The sequence below is a fragment of the Theropithecus gelada genome, chromosome 18 (genome assembly GCF_003255815.1).
Source record: "Theropithecus gelada isolate Dixy chromosome 18, Tgel_1.0, whole genome shotgun sequence".
In the NCBI taxonomy this organism is placed as follows: domain Eukaryota; kingdom Metazoa; phylum Chordata; class Mammalia; order Primates; family Cercopithecidae; genus Theropithecus; species Theropithecus gelada.
Window position 1 is genome coordinate 32,644,975 of NC_037686.1, and position 20,114 is coordinate 32,665,088.

The following is a 20,114-nucleotide window of genomic DNA, read 5'->3' on the forward strand; positions in this document are numbered from 1 at the left end:
ATTATCTTTCTGATGATCTGAACATTCTTTAACCGTAATCATGGTTCTTTAATACATAGAAAAGTTTTATTTCTTTCAGCAAACAATCTCCTGGCCAGCTAAGTTCAGAGTTCCTGGCTCCCTTTACCTGCTTTGTCTCTGACAGCATCTCTTCTGCCAAACACTGGAAACTTCTACTGCTCTTCTCTCCATATGTCCCCCACAACTCTTTGTCTGCCACAGACCCCATGTCTCCTACATAAGAGGAGAAATTCCTTTCTCCATTTATTCTTTGACATTTAAAATCCTATTAAGCACACCAGAACAGGATTCAAAAACATGCATAAGAAAACTATCATCATGTAATCATGGAAACATTTCCAAGGAAATACAAACACACATAAAGAGAGAGAGAATAAACATTGACCAATTAATTATATGTGGGGTCAGGATTACGGGTTATATTTCATGCCTTTTTTCATTTTTTCTGTATTTTCAGGTTACATATCATGAATACAGACTTATTTTTATATGGGAAGAAACAGGTGTTCTTTTTCTTTAAAGCATATGGATACATGAATGTGTGTGAATATGCATGTGTATGTGTGAATGAAGAAAGAGAGAGAGAGAGAATGAGATTTCCTCTCTACAGAAGTTTAGCTCAATTTAAGGCAGTAACTTTCATGAAGTGCTAGGCAAAGGATCTGGGTAAGAAAGACAATGACATGTCCTCTGCTTGTAGAATATCAGGGATCAAAGATTTTGAGAAGCTACACTCTCCTCTCCTCTTCTCTCCTCTAAGGCTATCAGCCTTTTCTTCCCCATGGATGTTCAGTACATATTCCCAAACATAAAAAGAATAAGAACTAATTTACATTTATAATATGACATATTTATTATACCATTAGCATTTTATTATAAAAATGAATTTATTTTCAATGTATGCCTTTAAAGGATCTGCTGCTTTTTGAAGTATCATCATATTTATGTCTTCAGGTTAAGTTGTGTTTCTGTTTGCTTCTCAAAAAAAAATCTTTAATTATATAATTGAAATCAGTAGAAATCTAAAATTTACTGCCTACAACTTAAAGCATAGACATATTTATCTTTAATATCCCTGTGCATTAATGTGTACATTATTTAATTCTATATATTTAAATATAATTATGTTCAACTTCTTAAAGTAAGGAATATTGATACTCTTAAATATACAGTGATGATATTTTCTAAATAAAACTTAGGTATAAACAGTCTGACCAAAATGCAGGCAAAAAGACACACTATAGGGAATTGGACTCGCCTTAGGAAATCAAGAAATATGTAGCAATACATGACCTGTGAGTGGTGTGTCTGCAGGACGACCTTTCTTCACATAGCTATAGTTCTTCAGTGAAATACATTTTGTTCTCCATTCCAAATTAAGCAAGCTTAAAAAAAGCCATAATATAGCTTTTGATTTTACCACAGTGGTTTTCATTACTTCCAGAGCTAAAGCTCTCCAGGTTGTTTCTGTTAAATTGCTTGCTTTTAAACCTGTTTAATTAACAATTTGGATGTATTAGAGTGTGTCTGAAGGAAGGTATGATGTATACTATCCTACTGCATGGCCAGTCTATGTATGTCATCTCGCAAAGTAAAAACTCAGCCCAAAATTTGACCAGGTTTGATCACATAAATTAAAGAAAGAAAACAAAATAAAGTCTCCAGAGTAAAGTCTCTGGTTTTAGATTTCTTAGGTTGAAATTCTTGCCCTATATATTACTAAGTTTATAATTTTCATAATTTTATTTAGGCTCTGTGTTAGTTTATATATTTATTAAATGGAAATAATGCCAATTTTATATGGTTAATGTAAGAATTAGATGGCACAATTCATTTAAAATCAGGGCATAAGACCTATAATAATTTTTTAAAAAAACACCCCAAACATGTTTATTATTATTTTTGCAGTGGTAATGGCACACAGTTTTGTATCCAGTAGCCAATCCAACATTGAACAGCAGGAAGACACTTTTAAAAAGTGAGTATTTAAGAGTTTACATCTCTAAATGATTCCCATCTGAGTCATGTGATAAATTAAAAACTGTTACCACTTTTCTTAAAGGTTTAATTTGGAAAATTGGAATGAGAACAAATCCAACCACTAAATATTAAAGAGAAAAAAAAGATTCCAAGAAATGGAGTAGAAATGACTTTAGTTAGAATCCTTGCCTTGGCCAATAATTAGAACAAGATGTTTTGCCCCAATGACAGTGATTCAAAATATGTCCTTTTTTGCCCAGAATATTAAACATATTAGGATATGCATTTTACTTTAATGTGAATTTCTCCCTCCTTGTTTTCCAAGAATATCGTGTCAGTGGTATTTTTATTTGATAGTGTATTGTACTAATGTTTGGTCAGAAATCATAAGGGACTGCTGTGAAGCATCTTTCCTGTTGTCCTTAACATTTATGGAGAGTGTATCTTATGTACTTCTTGGACCCCAGCATCTATTTTTTTTTCCACTTTCCTTTATGAAAATTCACTACCGCTATTAGAGTCGTGTTTCCTTGGTGAGGTGTGTGTCTTGTGACTGTGCTGGTGAATTTCGCCTTCTTTTGACCCCTCCCAATCAACGGATACTGACAGTGAAATTCCTACCCAGGCGGTGAGATGTTCATCTGAATTGAAGTTTGATGTTCACTCATCACTTCCCTGAAGGCACTGACAGCCTCAGACTTTCATCTGCAGGTTCACCCTTCCTCCTAGCAGACACAAGCAGATTAACATATCCCCAAGAGGCTGATGTCTTTAGTTGCTGAAGCCACTCAATTCTTATTACCTGACAGTGTTCTATAGTGAGACATTTATTTTCAAGTGCTACCTGCTAGGATATCTTCATGAGATACATGTGTCATTTTTGATGGGGGCCCCAAGGGGGACAACAGCTCCAGGCTTCTCAGGTTTGCCTGGAGCTGTCAAGATTTACCCAGTGTAAATCTTGGTGGTGGCTCTTCTCTCGCTTTAGATTCCAAGTTCAGACCCAGTTTACTCTATAAAAAGTAACGTAAACTACAGGAAGTGATATAGCAGTAGTTGGGGGCAGTCACTGGGGAACTCAAACAATGTGAAATTTGTGGTCCTGAATGATACAAGGTGGCTGTCTACACAGACTTAAATCTCAGGATAATTGTCCTTCTTCATTTCTTTGTGACAAGAGTCCTGGCCTCAGCAGCAGAGCGTGTCACTCTGGCAACTTCTGCCACTTTGTTGTGGTGATTGTGAGTTGATGCTTGACACTGATGAGGTCTAATTTCCCAGTGGACTTTGGGAAGGGTCTGACAGTGGTGTGTATCACTGTTCTTGCATACAGGAGCTATTTATATCATTTTACTCTGTGTTCAGAGAGGATACTATGGGCAGAAGTTGCTATCTGTTTCTTCGTGTGTGTGTGTATGTGTGTGACTGTGTGATTGTGAATGCTTGTGTATCTAAAAATGTTGATATGCATTTTAAGTAATCTCTCTCTCTCTTGTTTTTTTTTTCGAGTCAGAGTCTTGCTCTGTTGCCCAGGCTGGAGAATAGTGGCACAGTTATAGCTCACTGCAAACTCGAATTCCTGGACTCAAGCAATCCTCTCACCTCAGCCTCCTGAGCAGCTAGGACTACAGGTATGCAACACCACACCTGGCTAATTTTGAATTTTTTGTAGAGATCGAGTCTCACTATGTTGTCTGATTGGCCTCAAACTCCTGACCTTAAGCAATCATCAGGACTCAGCCTCCCAAAACACTGGGACTACAGGTGTCAGACACAGTGCCTGGCCTAGTAGTCTCTTCTATCTTATCCCAAAAATATATATCATATTAGTATCTGGCAACAATGGGACAGGATAGGCCAAGAGGACTGGAATGGGGCTGAGAAATGAGCTAGCAGGTGAAAATCAGTTCTGTTGCTCTAAAGCACCTTCAGTTAACGCAGCATTTTTATTTGATTTGCTAACATTCCTATGAGACAAGACTAAGGATATTGTGATCAATTCCACATTTCAAATGAGGAAAATAAAAAATTATAGATATTTGGTCATGTATTCTAGAGATTTAATGAAACCTGGACATCAGCTTTCTCTGGTTCCAGTATTCATGGACTGAACCATGTTGCCCTCAGAGATCTTATAGTTCAGTGGGAAGATTAAATAACTGTGAAAATGTAAACAACAACAACAACAAAACAAAAAAAAAAACTATGCTGTTATAGGTGCAAGAGTAGAACTATGTAGAAGGTTTACTGGAAGAACAGAATAAAGAAGAAAGAGGTAATAATTCAACTGAGATTGGGGGAGGTGGTGATCAAGAAAGATTCAAATAACCAAATACTCATTTGGAAATTTCTTTGATCTAAAAGAGAACTGTTGGTATTCGACAAGCTTCATTAAACTATACTCCAACATAAAAAATTGCTTTGGTTAAAGACCAATGAAGAAGCTGTATTTAAAGTTATTGTAATAAACTTTGTGAAAGCTTTCCTATAATGATTGAGTGCAATTGTTGCAATGGATTGTGAGGCACTATGGTGGATTCTAACAAAAATGAGAATTTGCACATCCATTATGACTTTCAAGTATGATGAATTTTTAAACTACATAGAAATGGGGCAGTCAATTGAAAGAAGATTGCCAGGCAGCATTACAGATGTTCGTGGCTTAGGAATTTGATATAAGCAGTGAAGAAGCAGATTCCAGCCAGACAGAGGGTAAGGTGAGCTGGTGAATACTCCCCTATTTTTATGTTTGAAACATCTGACTACCCAGAGGAAAGCACTGAAGGTCCATAGATTTTAATACTGTGGTGACAGAAAAGCAATATTTTAAGGTCCTTTTGGGTCTGATTCATCTGTAGTAGATGGGTAAGAAGTATGATCAAATGTAGCACAGCTGACACATTGCTTTTCAGGAGCCAGATCTTATTCAGAGGACCTTCTGAAGATCTCTGAGAGAAGTGCAGAATTCTATTCCTGGTGTATATTGTGTGGTTGCATCTGCCTACTCAATAGGGTTGCTCTCTATTTCCAAGACATCTGTTTTTATCAGGAGGTACTCCCTTCAGCAGGTGGAGAAACTACCAAATTGAAACTGATGGTGTAAACAGGTAGCAGTGTGGCAGGTCTTAGGAAGTGTTGATGGAGTATCTAAGAATCAGACAGAGACCCTGTGATTTTTTTAATGTGATGTAAATATTGTTATGATCAGTGAGATTTAGACTAATAGCTTCAAAGTGAACGTCTTATCATAAGGCTCTGCAAACATCTGAAAGTCAATCACAAATCAGGTACTTATTATTCATGAAGTTAAAAACTTCATATATATAATTCCTTCAGCTACAATGGGGTTCTCCCAAAACTATGAATCTCTCTGAGCTTTCCCTCTACTTATGTCCATCTGTCTCCCTGTCATCCAGGCTCAAAGGCTCAAAGCTTTCTGTTGTCCCTGCATTTTGAGAAAGTTGCACATGGGTTCTTTCTCCCTAACATGTTTTACATCTGAACCCGTTTCCCATTCCAATATCACCTCTGTTGTTCGGATCCTGAGCACCCTTCATTTGTGAGGCTATAATAGTCTTCTCTGTAAACTCCATGCCTCATTGCCTCTACTGTCAGCCTTTCATATAAACCAATATACGTGAGTTAACCTTCCTAACATGGACATTCATATGGCTTCATTTCTGTGCTTATAACAAACAAATTTAAAAAAAGGCAAACAGAAAAATGAAAATTTCTACTGAAGACTGAATATAGTTTCAATCTTTTATGTTGGATTTTAGAACCTCAAAAAAAAAAAAGCCCCAAATACCATTCTAGCTTCGTTTTACAATATAGTTTTTTATATGCCATAGACAACAGCACTAGCAAAGTACTCTTTCTGACGTTTACTTGGCTCTTACTCTTATACGATTTCCTCTTGTACTGTAGATTATCTTTGGGTCCAACCTTCACATGGACCAAAACACCGTATTAATAAATGCTCATATCAAGAACTGCCTATTCTAAGTGGCACTGGGAAATGGGAGAATTATTTTTGATATGGAATACGTTTTCATGATAAAGAGTTCAAGTCCTGATACTGCTACTTCCTAGCCATGTAACCTTGAACCAGCTTCTTTGCCTCTCTGTGCCTCTTTATATTACTGATCCATAAAACAGAGAAAACAAAAGTAGTTTTCTCATATCGTTGTGAGGACTAAGCTAGTTTGTATATGTAAAGTGCTTTGAATAATGCACATAGTAAGACAGATTAAGCATCATATTAGTATAATAAGGTTCTCTAGAGAGATAGAATAGAATATATATACACACACATATATATACACACACACACATATATAGACACTTGCCTTTATATATATAAAATATATAGTTACATATATATATATGGAGTTTATTAAGGAGTATTAACTCACATGATCAGAAGGTCCAACAATAGGCTGTCTGCAAGCTGAGGTGCAAGGAAGCCTGTCCGAGTCCCAAAGATGAAGAACTTGGGAGTTCGATGCTCAAGAGCAGGAAGCATCCAGCACAGGAGAAAGATGTGGGCTGGGAGGCTAAGCCAGTCTAGTCTTCATGTTCTTCTGCCTGCTTCTATCCTAGCCACACTGACAGTTGATTAGATTGTGCATTCCAGATTAAGGGTGGGTCTGTCTTTCCCAGCCCACTGACTCAAAAGTTAATCTTCTTTGGCAACACCCTCACAGACACACCCAGGATCAGTAATTTGCATCCTTCAATCCAATTAAGTTGACACTCAGTATTAACCATCACGGTTAGCATAATGATTACTGTAGCACTGGAGCAGTTTCCAAATTTTATTTGGGATACTTCATGGATAACCATTTATTCCTTTTTAAACACCATGCTCTTTCTTACAGATGAAAGTGAAGGGATAAGCAAAAATTAAAATAATGCATAGCATGACCATTACTATTGCCATCATTTTTAACTAAATTTTTTGAAACTACTGCTGGATATAGTGATTCATGCCTGTAATTTCAGCACTTTGGGAGGCTGAGGCAGGAAGATTACTAGAGCCCAGGAGTTCGAGGCCAGCCTGGGCAACATAGTGAGACACAGTCTCTATAAAAAAAAAAAATAACAAAAAAAAAAGCCAGTTGTGCCGGCATGTTCCTGTAGCCCGAGCTGTTTGGGAGATTGAGGTGAGAGGATCGCTTGAGCCAAGGAAGTCAAGGCTTCAGTGAGCTGGGATCATGCCACTGCACTCCAGCCTGGACTACAGAATGAGACCCTGTCTCGAGGGAAAAAAAAGTTTAAAAAAAAAAGAAAGAAAAAAAGAAAGAAGGAAGGAAAGGAAAAGAAGAAAGGAAGGATGGAAAGAAGGAAGGACAGAAGGAAGAAAGGAAGGAAGGAAAAGAAAAAGAAAGAAAGAAAAAGAAAGAAAGAAAGAAAGAAAGAAAGAAAGAAAGAAAGAAAGAGAAAGAGAAAGAAAGAGGGAGAGAGAAAAAAGAGGGAGAAAGCAAAAGAAAAGAAAGAGAGAGAGAGAAAGAAAAAGAAAGAAGGAAATTTTATGAGCTCTAGTTGTCCCAGCCCTTATTCAGGATTTGGAATGTGAGTAAACGATAGGATCTGACTTATATTAGTTGGTTCATCCATTCATACAAGCATTTAGTAAACTTGCATTGCATACTATATTAGTTTTCTATTGTTGCTTTAGCAAACTGCCACAAATTGAGTTGCTTAAGACAACACAAATTTACTGTCTTACAGTTCTGGGGATCAGAAGTCTGCAGTCGGTCTTAGGGTTAAAATTAAGATGTCAGCAAGACTGCATTAATTTTAAAGGCTCTAGAGAAGAACGTGTTTCCTTGCCTTTTCCAGCTTCTAGAAGCTGCCCATTTACCTTGGTTTATGGAAAGCCAAAGCCAGCAATGACTGATTTGAGTCCTTCTCATATCATATCACTCTGACATGACTCTTCTGTTCCCCTCTCCTATATATTAAGAACCATTGTGATTGTTTTGGATAATACAGGATAATCTCCTTATTTTATGATCAGCTGATTGGCAATGTTAATTTCATGTGCAACCTTAATTTCCATTTTCTACGAACAGATTGTAAGGATTAAAATATCCACATCTTTGGGTAGCCATTATTCTGCCTATCACACATAATTACCAGAAATCCTCCTTTTATAATGAGTGAAAAACTAGAAGAGAGAGAGAAGTCCATGGTGCAATCATATTCTAAAGTAGAAGAAAACTGAAGAATCTGGAAAATCCTCTCAATTTACAGGATATTTCTCTCCCTTTGATGGATATAGTCTTCAGTTTATTTCTTATGCTGAATGGTTTTGTAGATCTCCACTCCATGTCTAATATTATGTATACTCAGCAAATAAATATAACTTCACAGAGCGTCCAATGCACACTCGGGATATCCCAGATGTTAGTGTAGATGAAAGAGAAAATAGGAACTATTATGATATGAGGGAGAAAAGAAAAGCATCTGAATCACAGAAGCCAGAGAAGTATAGAAAGACTAAATGTTACAGGATGAAAACTGATATTAATCAAAAGCTACAATGTAATATGTATCCAGAAAATATTATTTTTAGCCTTTAATTTTCTCCCTTTCAATAATGTGTTATAAGAAATTGTAGAAGATTTTTATCCACATATTATGCTTCTGTCCTCTTTTTTTTTTTCTTCCCAGATATGACTGAATGCTTCAGTTTCCACAGCATACCCTATTAAAAATTTCTTTGGAAAAAGTACAGTGTATTCAGAAACTTTCAGACACATCTGCTGCCTATGAAATGAGGATAGCAGTATTTGTATCTCTCTTCTCTTTAGAAGACATGAGGATGGATGGCAAAAATCACTTGTAAAATACTTTAGATGTCTTGGAAAAGAAGCCCATCGAAATGAAAATTATTATCATCGGAAGAGTCACAACAGTCTTCCAACTGTCATTGTTAGAGTGGAAAACGGTGATTCATTCTACTTTCCTTCTCCTTTGTCCCAGTGGATGAAAATCAGTTTATTAGTTCCTTAGTGTAACTGACAGTCTCTCCTTTATAAAACCCATTTCCAATTCACATTTCCACTGAAATTTTAATCCAGCGAACTCTATTTTCTCCCTGTATTGCCAATTCAAAGACATTTTTAAGATGACTGTGGTCACTGCCTTCTAGTTCTCCTTCAGGAGGTAGGATTACTTTAAGAAAAGGCTGAGCAGAGCCTTCTTGTGGACATATCAGTCCTGTGCCTTTTTAGAAATAAAGGAAGAAGGGTCCTGATCTGGATATTTAGAGTACTTATGGTCCCCAAAACACCCATCCATATTAGGGCTAGGCAGAGAGGAGGAGTGTCATCCTATTTGAGGTATGCCCATCTCTCAGTCACTAATTCATCATTGGTATAGATTAATTCCAAATATTAGAGTCGTCAATGTGAGAAGGAGGTATTAAGCTGCTTGTTAAAACAAAAAATTGTCACTAAGGAAAGTCATACCTTTAATGCTGGCATGGTGCCTTTAGGGAGAGAAACAATTGCCCAGCATAATGGTTAGGAGTTGCCTCACACATTTTCATACAGTTCACTGTGACATGGGATAACATCTAAAGTTCTCTGAGATTTCAGATGATTCACAAGTGTCTGAGAGCAAGCCACCAAGCCTGGAAAGTTCTCAGTGTTAGAGAATGATATGTGGGCCTGGTGCCTGGAAAGTAGAGAGGAACAGAGACATTTCATGTGCAAGCGATCAAAATAGAGGCAGAGAACGAATACGGATCTCTCATTTCTAAAATGAAGAATCACAGTATGCACCTCATTTCGATGGTGTGAAAATGACAAGAATTAACATGGAAATTATTTATAATAGTAACTGAAACATAATAGATGTTCAGTAAACATCAGTTAATAGCATAATTTTAATCTGTTAATTGTTATTGCTGTTGTATTCTTACATCTCAGAAGAACTCAACATCGAAAATATCATACTTCAGTGATAATTCTCTTCCAACCAGTGCCCTCAGAGCTTCTCTCCTTCCAAGAGAGAAGGGAAGGAGAAGAGAGAAGGAGGAAACTTTCTGTAATCCATGAGATTTTACCTTGGAGAAACTACTATTAAACAGAAATGCCTGTAAACCCAGCTACTTGGGAGGGTGAGGCAGGAGAATCCCTTGAACCTGGGAGGCAGAGTTGCAGTGAGCCTAGATGGCACCACTCCAGACTCTGTCTCAAAAACCACAAGAAAAACAAAAACAAACAAACAAATAACAGGTATGACTGAGTTTACTGTAAATTGATAAGATTGTATTTTCTGTCATTAGCAGAATCGTTGGCTTGGATAGTTTAATTCCACTTTTGTAAACCTTACTATTATTTTTGCCAAGGTAGTCCTTATTGAATGTTTATTGTTATTATTCCTTATTTATTATTATTATTAGATGTCCAAAATTTTATACTTAATTTCCTTGTGGAAATGACCCCTATTGAATATCAATATCCTGGCACATAGTGACCTGCATGAAGAAAGGAAAGAAGGAAGGAGGGAGAAATAGAGAGAAGGAATGATGGAAGACAGATGGAAAAAAAAAGCAGTACCTAATCATATATTACTTCACCTGGAAGCTATATACTGGTATAAATACTGAGAATACTAAATATTTGGACGTTGCAGTATGTGGTATACGCTTTTCACTCACAATTGGAAAACCAAAGTGAACTGCTCAAGCTCTCACAGCTAGTTAGAAGCAGAAACATGACTTCAATTCTGGCCTCTTTGAGGGCAAGACCCATGCTACTCAACATGATGTTATACAACATAATGTTCTCCACCAATTCCACTAGTAATAGTTGATGTAACCCCACACATTTTCTCACTTCAAAGGCACAGCAAAGATTTGAGGAGACATTTGAATGGGTGCTCTTGTGAACTGCTCAATACTATGAAAAAGTTATCCACTGTTTCAGCTTCCACATTATGTGTGATATTCTTAATTTGGTAAAAACTATTCATTTCAGTCAGTCAAATGCATCATTATTTCCTATTATGGTCTGTATTTTTTCTGTTTTGTATGAGAAATCTTTCTCCACTCCATGGTCATAATGATATTCTCCTCCACTTTCTTTCCGTAATGTGTAATTTTACTCTTAAAAGTTTAAATCTTTTTAAAGATCTTTTAAAAATCTTTTCAATACTCAACCGTCTTTATGTTGTGGGAAAGACAGGTTATGTTGCCCCCACAAGGAATAAATTTTTTCCAATGCCATTTATGAAATGGTTCATCTTTTACACATCGATTTTGATGTGACTTAATCTATGCACTAATATTAATGTTATCCATACTTCTTAAATTTGCTCTGCTGATTCATTTACAAGTTCCCCTAAGGATTTAATTGTAATGATTTTTAAACACTTCACTATCTGAATATTGAAGTCAATTCCCATACCCTCACTTTCTGCTTTTCTGTTTCTGAATTGTCTTCATCCTATTTAATTCTGTCTTATATGTTTTAGAATAAACTTGTCAAGTGCTCTTAGTTTCAATCATGCTAGAGGAATTGCATTGAATTTGTATATGGATTTGGGTAGAATTAATATCTCAATATATTTATTCCATTTAATTTTTTGGTCCAGTCTTCCTTATGTTCTTCAATAGTGTTAACATGTTAGGCCTAAAGTTATTTTACATTTCACTAGGGTTAAATTCTAGATACATTATAAATTTTTGATCATAGATGATTTTTTAATATATAGATTATTGTGAGTAACATACAGAAATCTTGCTAAATTTTCTAGTTAGAATTCCCCTTCTGATTACCATTTTATTTTGTTGAGTTTTCTAGGTACACAGTTATTTTATTTGAATATATACTTTTTTCTTTCTTTGCAATCATTACATATTTTATTTCCTTTGCGTGTCCTATAATGTTGCACAGGATCTATATTGAATAGTGGCATTGATAGCAGGTATCCTATTTTAAAGCAACTTTTAAAATAATCACATCTTTTAGATGTCTTCATCAATTCTATTTGGGAAAGTTTATGTTAGATATTTTACTAATACTAAGGAGGTTTTATTCTGCTCCCATTGTGTCTGGAGTTGGTTCCTTCTGCTGGGTTCTTGGTCTCCCTGACTTCAAGAATGAAGCTGCAGACCTTTGAGGTGAGTGTTAACAGCTTTTAAAGGTGGCACAGACCCAAAGAGTGAGAAGCAGCACGATTTACTGTGAAGAACAAAAGAGCAAAGTTTCCAGAGCAAGGAAGGGGACCCCAGCAGCTTGAGGCTGCTGCCTGGGGTGGCCAGCTTTTATTCCCTTATTTGTCCCCACCCATGTCCTGCTGATTGGTCGACTTTACAGAGTGCTGATTGGTCCATTTTACAGAGTGCTGATTGTTCCATTTTACAAACCTCTAGCTAGCCACAGTGCGCTGATTGGTGCGTTTTACAATCCCTAGCCACAGAGTGCTGATTGGTGCGTTTTACAATCCCTAGCTACAGAGTGCTGATTGGTGCATTCTTACAATCCTCTTGTAAGACAACAAAGTTCTCCAAGTCCCCACCTGACCCAGAAGTCCAGCTGGCTTCACCTCTCACTATTAAACATCACAAGTGATGTTAGAATCTATCACATGGTTTTTTGTGACTCCTAACAAGATTATTTTTTCCCTCATCTATGATCTTTATATTCTTGGAATATCCCTTATTTTATTTTTTATAATGATGTGCCATTGTTAAGTACTTTTTATGAAACTTGGTTACCTAACATTTCATTTAGAAATGCGTGTCTATATACATAAGCAAGAAAATCTTGCCTTTTTTATTCTATCCTTAGTCCTTTCTTTGAATCAATGTTAAATTAAATGCCTCCCCCCAAAAAATGTGTATGAAATGGGCTATTTTTCCTTGAAGGTTTGGTAAATCTTACCATTAAGACCAAGATTTCTAACACCTTTTAGGTGAGGTAGACTTTTTCTTACCTTTCCGATTTCTTTTAAACAAGAATTGATCTCATTAAATGTTCTCTCCCTTGAGAAAATTATGACATAGTATATTTTTCAGAAACTGATTAATATTTTCTAGATTATTACACTTATAGGCCTATGGCTTATTCTTCACCAATTTTCTAAGAAGAAATTCAATCTCTGGTTTTCTTCAAAATAATTTATCAGTTTACTTTAGCTAAACCAGATATTTCTCCTTCTCTACCACCCACAATATTTCTAAATATGATATAGACTATGTGGCATAATTGATCATTTCATTTTATGCAAAATATGATTTTAAAAATAGGTCAATTAGTAGAAGATTGCATCAACTGCAGATAGACCTCTAAAAAAGCAGTTTCACATTTTCTGCTACTTCAAAACTAAGATTTTAAGGATCTACATATAGGTGAACTACTTGAATTATTGACACTTACCTCAGTGTTTCTATATACACCTTCCTCTTACAGTTTCCTTACCTTTCCTCGTTTGGTTGAAGTTTTTCTTTGCTGTTGTATGTTTGCTTGCTTTTCTCTACTCTTGCGTAAAAATCTCTTAACAAAAACTTTTGTTATTTCACAAATATTCTTCTGGTTTCATCATGTCTGTGTTTCTGGCAGGCTGCAAATTGCCTGGCTGTATCTGAAGGCTTTTTTTCTGGAACTCTGAGAGGCAACTTGTGGCTGGCCAGAAGTGCCCAAAAGTTAACCCCCTCACCAGCAACCTTCAACCAATGACTCTTTGTAGTAGGTGTAAACATAACCTAGCTCCATTTTATTTTGAGTGAGACAATTCTGGAACATATTTTCCTGAGTTTCCCACCAGAACTATGGTCTGGTCACTTCCTGAATTTACCAAGTTTTTTTTCATATATCATTTTCCACTCTGGCACCTTCCAAATAAACTTTGTGTACTTGAATTCTTATTCAGGGCTCATATCTGGAAAAACCCAACCTAATACAAGGATCAACTTCCTATGTCTAAATATTCAAGACCAATATAACTTTTAGAGTCAAAATAAAAATACATATTTTTCTTCAAGCTTTTTTACTCTCATCTAAATCACTTTAGAATCTCCTTTCAGATTCCCTGAAGTACAGCTTGCTTTTACTGCATAATTTATTATGTCATAATAATAATACTTATGTGAATTATATAATGCTGTATGTTTTGTCAGAGTGCTTTGAGCTATAGAATCTATTAACCCATATCTTTTGACTTATTATTTTTTCAGTACATAGGCTCTATTTATCCACTGATGTTTTAAGGTCCTTGATAGCAAGCAAATATAGAAAGAACCGTGCTATACCCTGATGGCTGACCACTGAATATGGAAATGAATCAATTCAAATGAAATTAAACTATATTTGTTGCACAACAACAATTAAGGAACATAATTTTATTATAAAATCCCTATAAGAAAGTTACATACCATTACTCTTTTCAACTCCAGAGCATATTTTGTCCCCACATATCATGTTTCTCTTTGCCAGAATTTGTTATATTTTTAGTTTTTGCACATATTTTTAGAGACAGAAAAAAAAATAAATATCAAGGATAAAAGGTGGTTCTTATATGTAACTTTTGTGAGGGAGACTTAATATTTACCTTTGTGGCTCATCTAATTTTCCGTTCTGTAAATGCTTTCTTTCTGCCCACAAGTCTTACCTTTGTCACTCCAAAATTCCTTGACTCCTAGTAATCTTATTCTAAACCATCTAATTAGCCAAGACCTTTGTGTGGTAAAAAATAAGGAATTTGGCAATTCAAGGAATAATTGCTAATGATACAGAGTGAGAGGTTAATAATGGAAGGAGCATGGAGTTCATAGTATGGCAAAAAACTGAGTTGCTAGATGGTAAAATTGGAAAGAATATCTAATGTATTTTATGTCCCTTACTGCCTTTCTTGTCAACAGATGACAAACTGGACATGAACATCTGTATTAGTCTGCTTCCATGCTGCTAATAAAGACATACCTGAGACTGAGTAATTTATAAAGGAAAGAGGTTTAATGGTCTTAAAGCCAATGGCTGGGAAGGTCTCACAATCATGGTCAAAGGTGAATGAGGAGCAAAGTCACATCTTACATAGCAGCAAGCAAGAGAGCATATGCAGGGAAATTTTCCTTTATAAAACCATCAGATCTCATGAGACTCATTCACTATCATGAGAACAGCACAGGAAAAACCCACCCCCATGATTCAGTTACCTCCTACCACATCTCTCCTACAACACATGGGGATTTTTACAATTCGAGTCAAGATTCGGGTGAGGACACAGAGCCAAACCATATCAACATCTGTGTCTCAGTATAAGAATGCATTTCAAGTTAGTAAAGATTAAGCACTTAACCTGCAAGTGTTTCTTTTATACAGAATGACAAAAAAAAAAAAAGGAACACAATTAGTAAAATCAATTACTTTTGCAGGTAGAAATGTTGAAATTATTAATTCTGGACAAGAACTACCTCACTTTGCAAATTTCTCTTTTTCCGTCAGGTAAACCTGATGGCTAATGTTGCAACATTGTGACTCATATGTGAAGATAGTATTGTGGCTGTCAAAATACCATTGGACATGGGGTAATATAACAATGTGTTGAATATTAAAGATCTAGAAGCTACTCTGAATCTAGTTCCCAATAACCAGTCCCATGAGACATCCAATCCTTCAGTTGAACCAGTTAAAAAAAATGAAGAATGTCAACAGTAGTATATTGAGATGCATCAACTGTAAAGTGTTCTGGTAAACATAATGACAGTCACAGCACTAATAACACTTTGCAATTAAATAGCACTTACCTTCCTAGGAGTTCAAAGTGCTTCCCAATACAATATTGTACAACCTTGTGATGTGAAGAGGGAAAAAGCTTCCTCAAAATCCCTGGAGAAAGAAAAGCATTTTATGCCAGTAGATATGGCTTCCTATCAAAAATGACAAGAAATTCTACAGTGGTCAGACTCACGGCCCATTTAGCAAAGATTTGCCTCAAACAGAGAGAGTAGGGAGTAAAATGTAAAGATATTTGGTTGTCCCTAGTTATCTTAGCTTCAAAGCTTCCAGCAATCTATTGGTGGGTCTGCACTAAGTTCCTGAGTAATCAAGTCTGCTTTTCTGTCATTGTTTTTTATATTTAAAATAAAGATAGTACACACTATGTATGTGTGTAGGTACCATGGTTCGGTTGAAGAATTCATTTGTCTCTGTTTTAAATTGGCTTATCATTCCTCTTTTAGGACATTTATGTATATAGGGTATATGTTATTCACAAGGCTTTCAATTTTACAAAATAATGTCACTTAGCTCCACTCTTGCGAGAACACTACAAATCTCTGCCTTGCCAACCTCACTAGGGTATTTCATCAAATACCACGTATGATTGAAAGCACTTTGAAAAGTATAGAGTATTAGATAAATGAGAGTTATTGTTATTAACTTAGTGTTTCTTTATCACCCATTATAGAGTCATCATCCATGAATTTGTTGTACAGATGGGATAATAAACCAGAGATTGGTGGCATTGGAAAAGAAAAAAACATTTCCAAAATGAAAGCCCTCTATAAATTGACTCTTCCCTGAAATATTTCTATTTCTCTTGAAAAATCTCTCCTATCTCACTGTGTGTGAACTTTTCACTATGTAAATTCACACCCAGCTGAGGCTTTTATGTTCACTAATGGGGATGAAGTGGACCCAACTCTGGTGGAAGATAATTTGCCTCACCAGTGTCATAATGGGTACTTCTAATTTAAATCTTGAAATAACAATTCTGGTTTCTATTCTGGCTTTATTATTATCTACCCATGTGGTTCAGAAAGTCATTAAACCTTTCAGGTAACTTGATGACCTCTTCCAGAAAATAGAATTATTAACACCATAAAAGACTGTTATGATAAATAAACAAACTGTGAAAACAGTTGACTGAATAGAAATAATTAGGGACAAATACCTGATGGTTCTCTTGATTTTCAGGTTGTTTGCTAACCAACACTTGTGTAAATTTGCTATGTTGAAACCAAACAGCTAGCTTACTTAATTATATATAGGTCTAATACAGGCATGGCTAGAGTTAAGTGGGCAATTTCAAAAGCAATCCTAGGTAGCATTTTAGAATGGTATACAGTGTTTTAAGTACTCATTATCCCTGAGTGTTTGCCTGGATCTATACGACGCAAATATTTCATAGCAGTGGAAAATATATACAGAAGAATTGTGAAAGTAATTTTAATCTGTAAGGGGGTTGGTCTGGGTAAGTTATTTTCATAATGTTTATAAACCAGCATACACCTTTGATTAACAGCCCATATGGATTTTCATGCTTGGAAAACGACCATCCACAGGAAAATGTAACCATTATGTTTATTTCATTAGTATTGTTTGACTAACTACTGAGTTCTATAAATATGAGCACTTCAGACTAATTGTTTGTGTGTGTACAGTCCTGCCAAACTCATTGATGTTCTCTTCTCTTTGCTGTGTTCTTCTGGACGAATGATCTTTAAGAAAATACTGTCTCTGTAATTTCCTTTCCTTTGGATGCTTTAGCTGTTAGAGGGTTAAAAAAATGATTACGTTGCTAACTTGACACAACTCAACAAGGTAACTTTGGGATGCTTCCACTTAGTGGAGACTTTAAAAGCTTTGGAAATGCTCTTAAAGTTATATGGATTTTTTTTTTCCTTTTTTATAGTCAGTCAAAAATTATATTTTAAAACTCTACAGTTCAAGGGGAAAAGCAATTATCAAAATGCAATAAACTTCTAAGTAAAGTACAAATTGCTTCTGTGGCCTTAACTGTCAAAATAGAGAGCTTCTGGTAATGTGTTTCATGAGCCAATCAGCCGGATTCTTCCCACACATTCTGACACCCAGGGGAGGGGAAGAGGTCATCATAGAACTCCAAGAAGATGCTCATGGAAGAACCAGACTTGAGAAAGTGGTGAGAAGTTAACATTTGGCTTTTTTTTGGAAGTCTTTTTTCTGACAGCTTTTCCTCTTGGTTACTTCTTTCCTAACACCAAGGCTGATTCTCACGCACTGACAGGAGGGAGGAAGCAGGAAAAGTAGCTGTTTTCACGGTGCAAGATGAGAATCCTGGTGCCTTGTACATTGTTGAAAAGTAATAAATATCTATCTGTTGGTTGATCACTTCTCTTACTTCATTTATATTCTGCACCACACTACAGAACATTTAGGGCCCTGGAGGCATAGAATTGGGGATTTAGAAAGGATTTTAGCTGACATCTAATCCAACTTCAGACAAGAGAAGGAGTCCTTTCTGCAATACCCCAGGCTGATTGTCATCTCTTTTCCCTTTGAATCCTTTCAGTGTGGCAGAAGAAACTACTTCTGAGGCAACCTATTTCATTGTTGGATAGCTGTACGTTTAAAAAGTTTTAATAAAACCGTCCTCCTTTTAAATTCTACCCAGGTTCCTAGATCTGCCTTCTGGTGCAAAACAGACTTCCAGGGACTGAGGTCGAATGAAAAATGATCTTCAGAAACAGGCTGTCATATGTTGGGTCAGAGCTCTACCCTTTACCATCTACAGTATGTTGTGTGGCAAATATTTTTACTCTTCACATCATTTTTAGAGGTTTTTTAGTTTTTTCATATAGAAATTGGTGATAGAATACTTAGCTCACCAAGTTCACAGGTCGTTGAGAAGTTTACATGTGATAAACGGCAAAATGCCTCAGAGATGACACAGAAATGACATTCTCTTCCACTTCCAAGATTCTAGTATTGGCCCTTAAAATAGTTCATTCATCATAGTAATTTTATTAGATATTCTTGTGTTATATTTTTCGAAGCCAAAGTATCAATCTGTCTTATCTGTCACAGTACCTATAATATCACCCTCAAAGTCCCATATGCTGTAAAACTTCATTGGTTCATGAATTTCCCAATATGAAAATCCCCTTGGAGGAGTAATACAAAAACTTTCAACTGCCATCACTCCCCAAAAAAAGGTGACTTCAGAACAATAGAAAACTAAGTTGTAGAAAAAAAGACCCAGAATATCTGACAGATGTTTGTTTTGAGTATGGGAGGAAAGAAAAGAAGTGGGTCTATAGGCCATAGTGAGTTGGATTATACAGGGAAATCAGCAGGAAAAGATAATTTTTATTTCCTTTGATTTTGTGAAGATTTGGAACTAAGTTATCAATCTGTATATTTTCTGGTCCTTAGAGCTAATTTCCTTAGACTCAAGTCTCCAATACCTACCTATCAAACCCAAGCACACACACACCTATACACACATACAGGTAGTTAATGTACCATCTACTAAAGGTTATATGGCAGATACCTAAATTACTCATTTTCCTGCTTCTCCTTTCTGTGCAATTTTTTTTTCCTCATCACTAGCGTTTTCTTTTCTTTTTATTTTGAGACGGAGTCTCGCTCTGTCGCCCAGGCTGGAGTGCAGTGGCGATCTCCACTCGCTGCAAGCTCCGCCCCCCCCGGGTTCACGCCATTCTCCTGCCTCAGCTTCCCATGTACTGGGACTATAGGCACCCACCACGGCGCCCGGCTAATTTTTTGTATTTTTAGTAGAGATGGTCTAGTGTTTTCAAATCAGTCCCCCTTCCTTGATTATGCAGAGCTGTTTAGCTTTCTACTTTCGAATTCTTTGCCATGTCTAGTGTCTAGTATGTGTGTGTATACACATATGTATATATGTACATATGTGCACATGTATATGTGTATATATGTACATATGTATATGTATATACACACACACATACATATGTATCTGAAAGTTTATTAACACACTACATGTAATAAAGGGGTTACCTACTCTAGATCTCACCAGTCAGGCACACAAATGTGCTAGAAAAATGCTTTGACATTTCACTTTCTCCTTCCTCTACAAAAATAGCTTGTCATTTTGCCCAACCCATGTCCCAAGATCTAGGAAATGCAATTCCATTCTGTGCCTAGAAGAATAACAGTAGCAGTAACTATCACACTTAGCAAAGATGATACAGCTGAGTCATGATTCAGATTCACATTTCTCTCCATAGGCTCCACGCACCCTAGCACACTACCCCTCTACATGAGAAAAAGACCTTAGCTCAACCTCTGACTCACTATAATAGACATGGGCAAATCCTGGAGCAATTTACCAACCTGATTATGCTTAACAAT